The 13,060-nt window shown below is 40.5% G+C and overlaps 2 non-coding genes across 2 annotated transcripts; both read right to left on the bottom strand.

Moving 5' to 3' along the window:
• Positions 1 to 12,298: 12,298 nt before the first annotated feature.
• LOC122437526 lies at positions 12,299 to 12,370 on the bottom strand. Its single transcript, XR_006268338.1, has one exon. It is a non-coding gene; the product is annotated as a small nucleolar RNA U2-30 (small nucleolar RNA).
• Positions 12,371 to 12,535: 165 nt separating this feature from the next.
• On the bottom strand, positions 12,536 to 12,615 carry LOC122437528. Its single transcript, XR_006268339.1, has one exon. It is a non-coding gene; the product is annotated as a small nucleolar RNA U2-19 (small nucleolar RNA).
• Between the last annotated feature and the right edge of the window lie 445 nt (positions 12,616 to 13,060).

Raw genomic sequence — 13,060 nt, 5'->3', positions numbered from 1 at the left:
TTGAAACCCATTTTTCACTTGGCTTTCAAGATCCCACATTCCCTATCCTTTCCCTCACTTGTTGTTTCTTCTCAGCCCCCTCAAGTGGTTCTTAATCCTAAACTCTAAACCAGAGTCGTAGATCAATTCTCTGACCTCATCTCTATTTATACACACTCTATGGGTAATGTCATTTGTTTAAAAACAATCCATTATATACTGAAATATTTATGGGGAAAGCAATAAATATCCAGAATTTGTTTAAAAATGCTCCAGCCCCAGGAGGAGCAGAGGAGGATGGGACAAGACTAACAAAATATTAGTAATTGATGAAGCTAGGTGATGGATATATAGATGATGGCTATGTTATTCTCTCTACTTTTGTATATGCGTATAAGTTGTTCCATAATGCAAATAAATAACATCTATATACTGAACCCTTCTGTATTTATACTTCTAGCCCTGACTTTTTCCCCCTGAACTTCAGATAAGTATTTTCAATTGCCTAGTCAGCATTTTTACTTGATTGTTTAACAGTCATCTCAAACTCAACATGTCTAAAATGAACTGCGGGCCATCCTTCCCCTTTACTGCAACCCTCCCCCCACCTCCCCAAACCCTATTCCTCTTCCATGGTTTCCTGTCTCTGTAAGTGACACTATATTCACCCAGTTGCTCAGATCAAAACCTCTGGAGTCACCCTTCACATTTCTCCTTCTCTTATAACTCCACCCAATCCTATGAGCAAAACACATTCGGAAACTGGCAACAGATTCCTCTGCTGCCATTCCTCTACTGCTACCGTCCTTGCCTGTTATTTCTCCCCTGAGCTCCTGCAAAGGCCTTGAAATAAGTCTCCTTGTTTCCACTTTGGCCCCTATAATTTGTTCTCCACAAGCAACCAGACTGATTTTTTGAAAATGTGAATCAGATTATGCTACTCCTCAACTTTCCAGTAAGGTCCAATAGCACTTAGAATAAAACCCAGTATCCTTACGATGCCTGCAAGACCCTGCATGATCCGTCCCTAGCCTCCAGCTTCACGTCCCTGGCTGCATCTCTTCCCCCATCATTGTCATCTCCTGAGCTCTAGCGCACTGGCCTTCACCTACTCCATGAGCCCACCAAGCAGACTCTCACCTTAAGATGCCTGCTATTCCTTCTGCCTGAAATGCTCTTCCCCCAAGTATTTGCATGGCTGACAACCTCACTTCATTCTCATCTCCATTCAGTGGTCACCTATGTAGAGAGGCAGCGGTGCTAAGTTACTTCCGTTGTGTCTGCGCAACCCTGTGGACTGTAGTCTGTGAGGCTGCTCTGTCCATGGGATTTTCCAGGTAAGAATACTGGAGTGGATTGCCATTTCCTCCTCCATGGGATCTTCCCAGGAGGGAAGGGACTCGAACTGACTTCTTTTACACCTACCTGCATCGGCAGGAAGGTTCTTTTCCACTAGCGCCTTCTGGGAGTTTTCAGCAAATAATATGTGTTAAATATACATATATAATTATTTATTTCTCTTTTCCTGTTTATTTTTCCACCTGTTTTATATCCATTATTTTATGACTTTCTCTGCAATCTACCTAAGAGCAAGAACTTTGTCTTGTTTACTACTATATTCCAAGTCGATATAAGTATAATAATTGATTTAAGTATAAGTCGATAACCAACAGTGAGTGAATGAATGATTAAATGAGTGGGTCTTAGATAAGGGTTAAAGACAGCTCTGTTTTTGAAAACTCTAGAATGAGAGGTAACTCTCCCTTCCTCACTCCCAACTTCTCCCATGCTCACTTGAACTGATAAAACTATGTCCCTTTAACATCCAATGGTTTGTTCTTAGAGTAGAGTCAACTAAGTCTGTTTAGGTCAGATGGAGCCTGACTCCAGAGTCTAAGTCTTCATAAAGGAGTTGTGAAAATTCTGCTTGTGATGGTCACGCACTGAGAAATGAGGAAAGGAGTACATGGGTTAGGCTGTTCACATAGGAAAGTGGGAGAAAGTGCAGTGGCAGAGAGGATTGGAAATGCTCTAAGAGGACTGAGTATTCTAAGCGTAGGCCTCCTGCTGGGTACAACCTGCTCACTCAGATGATATCCTGAGACCACAGATAACTCAGTGGATTTCTCCTTCTGAATACATACCTTATCCTTACCTAGCCCAGGAATGGTCTTGGTTCAGGAGGGCCCATGAGCAGCCCTTCCAGAACACACCTCCATCTCCGGTGAGAACATGGCTGGCAGAAAGAAGAGCAATTAAGGAGAATGAAGCTGTCGGCGCCATGCTTTCTCTTCTGTCTGCTTTGCACCCAATGAACAAGCACCTTTCTCCTTTCTATTAATTTGTCATTGTTGTTGTTTAGTCACCAAGCTGTATCTGACACTCTACGTGAGCCCCATGGATTGCAACATGCCAGGCTCCTCTGTCCTCCACAATCTCCCAGAGTTTTCTCAGATTCATGTCCGTTAAATCGCTGATGCTATCTAACCATTTCATCTTTTGCTGCTTCATTTTGCCTTCCACCTTTCCCAGCATCAGGGTCTTTTCCAGTGAGTCAGCCCTTCACATCAGGTGGCCAAAGTATTGGAGCTTCAGCTTCAGCATCCGTCCTTCCAATGAATAGTCAGGACTGATATCCTTTAGGATTGATCGGTTTGATCTCTTTGCTGTCCAAGGGACTCTCAAGAGTCTTCTCCAGCAACACGGTTAAAAGCATCAATTCTTTGGCATTCAGCCTTCTTTTTGGTCCAATTCTCACATCCATATATGACTACTGGAAAAACATAGCTTTGACTATACAGACCTTTGTTGGCAAAGTGATGTCTCTGTTTTTGAATATGCTATCTAGGTTTGTCATAGCTTTCCTTTCAAAAGGCAAGAAGCTTTTAATTTCATTACTGCAGTCATCATCCACAGTGATTTTGGAGCCCAAGAAAAGAAAATTGTCACTGCTTTCAATTTTTCCCCTTCTATTTGCCATGAAGTAATGGGACTCTAAGATCATGGCATCTGGTCCCATCACTTCATGGGAAATAGATGGGGAAACAGTGGAAACAGTGTCAGATTTTATTTTTTGGGGGCTCCAAAATCACTGCAGATGGTGATTGCAGCCATGAAATTAAAAGACGCTTACTCCTTGGAAGGAAAGTTATGACCAACTTAGACAGCATATTGGCAGAGACATTACTTTGCCAACAAAGGTTCGTCTAGTCAAGGCTATGGTTTTTCCAGTGGTCATGTATGGATGTGAGAGTTGGACTGTGAAGAAAGATGAGCACTGAAGAATTGATGCTTTTGAACTGTGGTGCTGGAGAAGACTCTTGAGAATCCCTTGGACTGAAAGGAGATCCAACCAGTCCATTCTAAAGGAGATCACTCCTGGGTGTTCATTGGAGGACTGATGCTGAAGCTGAAACTCCAATACTTTGGCCACCTCATGCTAAGAGCTGACTGATTGGAAAAGACCCTAAAAAAAAAAAAGAAAAGAAAGAAAGACCCTGATGCTGGGAGGGATTGGGGGCAGGAGGAGAAGGGGAAGACAGAGGATGAGATGGCTGGATGGCATCACCAACTTGATGGACATGAGTTTGGGTAAACTCCAGGAGTTGGTGATGGACAGGGAGGCCTGGTGTGCTGCAGTTCATGGGGTCACAAAGAGTTGGACATGACTAAGCAACTTAACTGAACTGAAGGAAGCTTCATTGTATAGGCATGATTGATCTTAATTCAGTTTACAGTTCCCTTCCCAAAGGATGGCTGTGGGTGGGGTTGAAAGTTCCAAGCATCTAATCATGGCTTGGTCTTTCTGGTGACCAGCCCTCCCTAGGAGACCCCCAAGAGTTGTCTCGTTAAAACAAAGACATTCCTATTGCCCTCAAAATTCCAAGGGATTTGGGAGTTCTGTGTCAGGAACCAGAAACAAAGACCAAATATTAGAGCAAAAGATGTTCCTAGTTCTCTTATCACGTGAGAAATTACAAAGGTTTTAGAAGTTCTGTACCAGGAACTGGGGGCAGAGAACAATATGCATTCTTTATATTTCACAGAAGTGTATGAAGGTTATCTAATGAAGCCAACAACAACCCTATGAAGTGAGCCCAATCATCCTCAATTTTCAGATGAAGAACCCAGGACAATGAAGTTGTCAAGGTGAAGGGAAGATAAGAAACAGAATTTAAAGCCAACAATCTTTACTTCGGAGAACCAAGTAGCTAATCTCACTGCTACCTATGACTTGCCAATTCTTATGAGACTTATGAACTCACAAGATACAAAGGCATCCTGGAGTCACAATTCTGAGGAGTCAACTTTTATAAAGGATTTTATGTGGTGTAAGCCTGCATGTGCTAAAAAAAAAAAAATGTTGGTTGCCTAGCTTTTTCAATGGATATGGTGCTAGATTTCAATTTTTAGTTTATTAAATGTGTTCTGGCAGTGAGTTGCTTCAAATATTTTCTATATAAGGTTTAACATAAATAAATCTAATAAGCCATATATTACTGGTACAGAAACTCATCTTTTCCTTATGAGAGGTGGATGTGGTATAAAGAGATCAAGAGAAGGAGTCAGATCATTCTACAACATCTCTTACCAGAGTTTTTTCACTTATAAACTGGGAGTAGCAATGTTATGTGCCAGCCTGGATGGGGGAGAATGGATATGTGTATATGTATGGCTGAGTCCCTTTGCTGGTCACCTGAAACTACCACACATTGTTAACTGGCTATATCCCAATAAAAAATAAAAAGTTTAAAGTTTGAAAGGAAAAAACAATTGGAAGTGGAGTTCAATAGGCTAAGTTATTGTTCAATCCTTTCGGCCCCAAGATTCTGGGCTTCTACGGTGCCAGATTTATCAGTAGACCTTAATTTAATAGTTTCCTACTTTTTTTTTTTTTTTAGGAGGAGAGCAAGGAAAATTGTACCATATTTCAGGATGTAAAGTGGTAGGCAACAGCTCCATATTTAGATACTGAAAATAAAATACTTAGAGCTCAACACAGTACAAATGTACCATACTAGTTTATTAACTATGAACCATGTACTGAGCAAAGCATACAATACAGTAATGTTAAAATATTTTAAAATATTCATGCTAGAGATCAACATTTAATACATCTTCTTGATCCTTGAATCCCTTTCAGGGTAACTTATACTATAACAAAGCTTATTTTAGTTTAGCATGGTTCTAAACATATTATTACTATAAAGTTCATTGTTAGCTTTGTTTAAATTATATTTATGATACACAGAGATAAATTTAAACTTTTTCCAATTTAACAATTGACACACACTGCTTAACTTATTTCAACTTAATTATTTAAGAAGATTGATAATCTATCAACATAACAATTTAAAAATTATATATTTGTTGACCAGGTATATTACAAAGTGAAAAACAAGCAAAAGTTGTCTTCCTGACTAATTTTTAAGTTCAGTTCAGTTCAGTCGCTCAGTCGTGTCCGACTGTTTGGGACCCCATGAATCGCAGCATGCCAGGCCTCCCTGTCCATCACCAACTCCCAGAGTCTACTCAAACTCATGTCCATCAAGTTGGTGATGCCATCCAGCCATCTCATCTTCTGTCGTCCCCTTCTCCTCCTGCCCCCCAATCCCTCCCAGCATCAGGGTCTTTTCCATTGAGTCAGCTCTTCACATCAGGTGGCCAAAGTATTGGAGTTTCAGCTTCAGCATCAGTCCTTCCAATGAACACCCAGGACTGATCTCCTTTAGGATGGACTGGTTGGATCTCCTTGCAGTCCAAGGGACTCTCAAGAGTCTTCTCCAACACCAAAGTTCAAAAACATCAATTCTTTGGCACTCAGCTTTCTTCACAGTCCAACTCTCACATCCATACATGAGCACTGGAAAAACCACAGCCTTGACTAGACAAACCTTTGTTGGCAAAGTAATGTCTCTGCTTTTTAATATGCTGTCTAGGTTGGTCATAACTTTCCTTCCAAGGAGTAAGCGTCTTTTAATTTCATGGCTGCAATCACCATCTGCAGTGATTTTTAAGTTACTATGGGTTAAAAATGAAGAATTATTTGATTCTATGTGGTGGGGTTGTTGACTGCCAAATAAAAGCTGCCTGACTCATGGAAATAATTTGGGAGTTTTCCAAGTCTTTACGAACAAAAGTAAACTATTGCTTTTAAGGATAATTTTTCCTATAATTTGAGTGCACATGTGTGTGTGTTTATATTATACAGTCCATGCAATTCTTCAGGCCAGAATACTAGAGTGGGTAGCTGTTCCCTTCTCCAGGGAATCTTCCCAACCCAGGTCTCCCACATTGCAGGTAAATTCTTTACCAGCTGAGCCATCTCGGAAGCCTGTATGTTTATACAGGGAAAGTGGTTTCTCTATTTGCACTTATTTGGAAAATTTGTGGGCAACACAAAAAATGAACAGTGATTGACTTAATTTTGTTAATATCTAGATGCAGTGTATTTTTAAAATACAATGAACCGAGCTAAGGTAAGCAGGCTGGCCCAGTGCTTTATGAGAATGCAATTTTATCTTGAATATTCAATATGGAAACAATGAGATTCTGGGAACCCAGTTGGTGTTTAACTGGCTATGCAATTTATTTCCTGGAGACCAGCACAGAGAGTTTGATAATTTCCTAATTCAACCCATGGACTCACAAAAAGCAAATCCTGTTTGCAGGTGAGAATGTATTGTTAGGTATAATTTATAACACGTAGTGTGGATTTTTAGAAAATTCTTGATTTTTAAAAGTCTTTTGGAATTTTGAAATTGGTAGTGAATAGAGAAGACTTATATGCTTTTTAAAAAAATCTATTGATGTATAGTCGATTTACAATGTGTTAATTTCTGTTATACAGCAAAATGATTTAGTTATACATACATATACATATACGTATATATATACAACATACTTTTTTATATTCTTTTTCATTATGGCTTATCACAAGATGTTGAATTCCCTGTGCTATACATAGTAGGACCTTGTTGTTTATCCATTCTGTATATAATAGTTTGCATCTACTAATCTCAAACTTCCAATCCATCCCTCCCTGCCCCCTCCCCCTTGTCAACAACAAGTTTGTTCTCCATGTCTGAAATTTATTTCTCTTTTGTAGATAAATTCATTTATGTCATATTTTAGATTCCACATATAGGTAATATTATATGGCATTTGTCTCTCTTTGTAACTTACTTGACTTAGTATGTTAATCTCTAGATCCATCCATCTTGCTGCAAATGACATTGAAAATACCTAAATACTTTAAAAAGCTTTGAAAATTATCAAGTTCATCCATTTAAATCATGCAATTAATATTTATTGACAGTTACTAGTGGGCTTCCCTGATGACTCAGCAGGTAAAGAATCTACCTGCAATGCAGGAGACCCAGGAGACATGAGTTCAATCCCTGGGTTGGGAAGATCCCCTGGAGAAGGAAAGGGCAACCCACCAGTACTCTTGCCTGGGAAATCCCATGAACATTGGAGTGTGGTGTGCTACAGTCATTGGGATCGTAAAGATATGCCAGGCAGTGTTCCTTGGACATCCCTTGTGGTTCAGCTGGTAAAGAATTAGCCTGAAATGCGGGAGATCTGGGTTCGATCCTGGGTTGGGAAGATCCCTTGGAGAAGGGAAAGGCTACCCACTCCAGTATTCCGGCCTGGAGAATTCCATGGAATGTATAGTTCATGGGGTCGCAAAGAGTTGGACGTGGCTGAGCACCTTTCACTTCACTTCAAGTGTTCCAGGGAACTTGCGGTAGGTCAGTGAGCAAACTGCACAAACTTTCTTGCGGTGCTTATCACAGGGATAACAGACAACAGCAATAAATACAATAAATAAGCAAAGTTAAAAAATGTCAGTAGGTGATAAGTAAAATAGAATTAAAAAACAAAAATAGAACTGAGCAAGGATTGCTAGTGCCTGGGCAGGTATTGTAATTTTATGGAACATGGTCAACATAGATCTCCTTGAGAAGGGACATTTATTCCAAACCTTGTAGAAAGAGTGGGGATTGAGCTGTGTGGTTATTGAGGGAAGAGGCTCCTAACTAAAGGAACCAACATATGCAAAGTCCCCAAGGCAAAAATGTGCCAGGTGAGTCTGAGAAAGAATAGACCAGTGTGATTGATGGAGAGTGGGTGGAGCTGACAATAGACGCAGACAGCACCGGATCAGGTAGAGCTGTATCATCCATGGTAAGGACCTTGCTTTTTACTCTAGATCGAGGTGGCTCAGCCATGGCCCTGCAGACATTTGGGGCTGAATATTTCTCTCGTGTGGAGGACTGCCCAGTCTATTTTAGGATGCTATGCAGCATCCTTGGCTTCTCCCCACTAGGTGCCACTAGCATCCTGCCAGTGAGACAAGTCAAAATGTCCCCAGCCAATGTCAAATGTCCCTTGAAACAAATCCTCTTCTCTTTTGACCCTAGTCAGGAAATTCTACCTTTCTGCATCTTCCCCACTTTTACCTGCAGAACTTCTGTCTTCTTTATTTTTACATGATCAAGATGGGAAATATTTACATCCAATCTTCTGTGCTGTGCTTTGTCTACAGGTTGATTCTAAAAGTGGAAATCAACAGCATAGAACTTCTGTTGTTCTGACTATGTAATTATTATTCAGTGCAAACGCAAATAATATCTGCTAATTTATATAAATTTCTTGTGGTTTTCATCCAGAAGGCAGGAGGAATAAAGCAGAGTTAAAGCTGTGCTTGGTGAAGAAGCAGCTGCTGTTGCCGTTGTTCAGTCACTAAGTTGTGTCTGACTCTTTGTGACCACATGGACTACAGCACACCAATCTCCTCTGTCCTTCACTATCTCCCGGAGTTTGATCCAATTCAGGTGATCGAGTCAGTGATACCATCTAACCATCTCATTCTCTGCCACTTCCTCCTTTTGCGTTCAATCTTTCTCAGCTTCAGGGTCTTTTCCAGTGAGTCATCTCTTCACATCACTTGGCTAAAGTTCTGGGGCTTCAGCTTCAGCATCAGTCCTTCCAATGAATATTCAGGGTTGATTTCCTTTAGGATTGACTGGTTTGATCTCCTTGCAGTCCAAGGGACTCTCAACAGTTTTCTCTAGCACCACAACTTGAAAGCATCAGTTCTTTGGCGCTCAACCTTCTTTATGGTCCAACACTCACATCTATACATGACTATTGGAAAACCCATATGCTTTGACTATACAGACCTTTGTCAGCAAAGTGATGTCTCTGTTTTTTAAAACACTTGTCATAGCTTTTCTCCCAAGGAGCAAATATCTTTTAATTTCATTCCTGCAGTCACCATCCATTGTGGTTTTGGAGCCCAAGAAAAGAAAATCTGTCACTGCTTCCACTTTTTCCTCTTCTATTTGCCATGAAGTGATGAGACTAGATGCCATTAACTTAGTTTTTTAATGTTGATCTTTTTTTTTTTTTTGATGTCCTGCTTGGATATGAACTTAATGTTGAGTTTTAAGCCAACTTTTTCAACTCTCCTCTTTCAGCAGTAGTCATTCATATTATCCAGGGAGAGGGAATATGTTATTGTGGTTTAGACAAGATTCTTGTTTTTGTCTGCTCAGACAAGATTATGGAGTGGTCTTGTTTTGTCTGCCTCTGTCATAATCAGAATGCTCTTATCTGATGTTTGTGTCCTGTAAAATTGTTTATGTTCCACAGGGGGACTCCGTGGCTGAATGGTGAGCCCCAGGCTAGCTCAGGCCCAGATGTGAGTGCCAGGACAGTTCCAGAAAGCAGTCAAGGACTGCTTTCAATTTTTAACGATACTAAGAATGTGGGGACTTTCCTGGTGGCACACTGGATAAGAATTCACCTGTCAAGGTAGGGGACACTGGTTCGATCCCTGGTCCAGGAAGATTCCACATGCCGTGAGACAACTAAGCGTGTGCGGCACAACCACTGAGCCCGCACGCTGCAACTACTGAAGCTCAAATGCCCTAGAGCCCGTACTTCTTAACGAGGGAAGTCTCCACAGTGAGAAGCCAGAGCACCACAACAAAGAACAGCCTCAGCTTGCCACAACTAGAGAAAGCCCGCGCAAACAGCCAAGACCCAGCACAGCCAAAAATTAAAAATTAAAAAGAGAGAGAGAAATCAGAAATATTGGAGAGGGAGAATTGCACTGGCAAATAATTAGAATGAAAATTTCTATTTAGAATTATTATTCACATTAGAGTAAAATAAAAGTAAGGAGATTAGTGTTGAATTGAGCTCATGACTCTGAAAGGCTTCCATTCAGTCAGTGAAATGATTAATGTTTATTTTTGGCCAGTCGACACCCAACAGTCACTGAGAAGGATACAAATGTAGCCCTAATACCTAAATCCTTCATGTTCATCCCTCACTAAAAGGAACCCAGGCTTCTTGGAAGAGAGCCAGTGCCAATTTTCCAGGCAGAGGAACGCCTGGTACATACTGTTACTGATGGGAACCACCAGGTCTTTGGGGAGTTCATGTATAGTGTTGGAGGAGGCAAACAGGCCAGTTTGAGAAGAAAGTTTTCACACCCAGGGACAAATTAAATGACTGTAATTAACTGAAACAAGTTGAATCTAGAAAACGTCTTGAATCCAGGATAATATGGGGGGGAAAAGAGATATTAACATGAAGTATGGTTAAAATATAAAGGCATGTAGAAGTAAATTATTAACATACCTTTATGAACATTTGGAAATGTTATTTATTGATTAAGCAAAATTATGAGAAGTCCAGCTTAAACCTGCGGTCATGACTTTAAACAATCACAAATTGTTGTCCTGTGAGGTAGCACTGTCCAGTTAAAATAATATGTGAACCACATATGTAACTATTTTTATGAAAAAAAATTTTAGTGAACTTTATTTTTTAGAGCAGTTTTAAGGTTACAGCAAAATTGAGGGAAGTTACAGTGATTGCCCATATACATCTGGCCTCCATACATGCACAGTCTGCTCCATTATCAACATCCCCCACCAGAGTGAAACATTTATTACAATTGATGAACCTATGCTGACACATTATTAACACCCCAAATCCAGAGTTTACATTAAGTTTCACTCTAGGTGTTGTTCAGCCTAATGGTTTCGCAAGTGTGTAATGACATGTATCCACCATTATAGTATCATATAATATAATTCTACTGCCCTAAAAATCTCTGCTCTACTCACCCATCCCTCCTTCTTCCCTATCCCCTTGGTAACCACTGATCTTGTTACAGTTTTCACAATTTTGCTTTTTCCAAAATGTCATAGAGGAGCCACAATATGTTGTCTTTTCAGATTGGTTTCTTTCACTTGCATGTATGCATGCAAACTCGCTTCAGTGGTGTCCAACTCTGTGCGACCCTAGGAACTGTACCCCCAGGCTCCTCTGTCCATGGGATTCTCCAGGCAAGAATACTGGAGTGGGTTACCATGCCCTCCTCCAGGGGATCTTCCCGACCCAGGGATCAAACCCACATTTCTTATGTCACCTGAATTGGCAGGCAGGTTCTTTTCCATTAGTGCCATCGGGGAAGCCCTTCTTTCACTTAGTAACATACATTTAACTCCATGTCTTTTTTTTTTTTTTAACTCCATGTCTTTTTGTGGCTTGATAGCTCATTTCTTTTTAGTGCTGAATAATAATTCTGTTACCTGGTCATACTAGAGTTTATTTATCCATTCAACTCCTGAAGCTCATCTTGGTAGCTTTCAAGTTTTGACAATTATGAATAAAGTTGTTATAAACATTATACGTGGGCTTTTGTGTGGACATAAGTTTTCAACTCCTTTGTGTAAATACGAAGTACTACAATTGCTGGTTTATATGAGATAAGTATGTTTAGTTTGTAAGAGGTTTTCAAATTGTCCTCTGAGTGGTTGAATCATTTTGCGTTCACAGCAACAACGAACGAGAATTCCTGTTGCTCCGCATCCTCACCTGCATTCAGTGCTGTCAGTGTCCTGGATTTCGCCCATCACTTCACGGTAAATAGATGGGGAAACACTGGAAACAGTGAAAGACTTTATTTTCTTCTTTTTTTGTTTTTTAGTGGAGTGCAGTTTATTACACCGGCGGGCCCAAGGCAGAGTCTCCTCTTAGCCAAGGACTTTATTTTCTTGGGATCCAAAATCACTGTGGTGGTTACAGCAGCCATGAAATTAAAAGACACTTGCTTCTTGGAAGAGAAGCTATGGCAAACCTACACAGTGTATTCAAAAGCAGAGGCATTACTTTGCTGACAAAAGGTCCATATAGCTAAAGGTATGATTTTTCCAGTGATCATGTATGGATATGAGAGTTGGAATGCTGAAGAATTTATGTCTTTGAATTGTGGTGGTTTTTTTTTCTTTTTTTTTGAGCTCAGATCAAGTGTAGAAACCTTCATAGTTATATAAAGTTCTGCAGTAAAAACTTCTCATCATTGCTCAGAACTGATCAGCCTTTCATACATGTACACCCACAACCAACTCTCACTTACCCACCAATAAGCCCCTTAATTATCCAGTCACCTTTACACACACATCCCCAAACACACACACACACACACACACACACACACACACACACACACCTTATTTTAAATTATTTTGCTTCTCAGAACTACAGAGATCATGCATCAGGTACACCGGGTGGTCTTCTGATGCTCAGATTTGGCTACTTTCATCACTGATCCACTTTAGTAAGAGCAGATCTCAGAGAAGAATTGTGGTGTTTTGGAAGACTCTTGAGAGTCCCTTGGACTTCAAGGAGATCAAACCAGTCAATCCAAAAGGAAATCAACAACAACAAAAAAAAACAAAAGGAAATCAACCCTGAATATTCATTGGAAGACTGATGCTGAAGCTGAAGCTCCAATACTTTGGCCATCTAATATGAACCATTGACTCATTAGAAAAGACCCTGATGCCGGGGAAGATAGAAGGTAGGAGGAGAAGGGGATGACAAAGGACGAGATGGTTGGATAGCATCACTGACTCAATGGACATGAGTTTGAGCAAGCTCTGGGAGATGAAGGACAGGGAATCCTGGCGTGCTGCAGTCCATGGTCCCCAAGAGTCAGACATAACTGAGTGACTGAACAACAACAACTGGTGTATTTAGTTCAGTTCAGTTCAGT

The sequence above is a fragment of the Cervus canadensis genome, chromosome 2, assembly GCF_019320065.1.
Source record: "Cervus canadensis isolate Bull #8, Minnesota chromosome 2, ASM1932006v1, whole genome shotgun sequence".
In the NCBI taxonomy this organism is placed as follows: Eukaryota; Metazoa; Chordata; class Mammalia; order Artiodactyla; family Cervidae; genus Cervus; species Cervus canadensis.
This window is presented reverse-complemented; position numbering and strand designations above follow the sequence as displayed.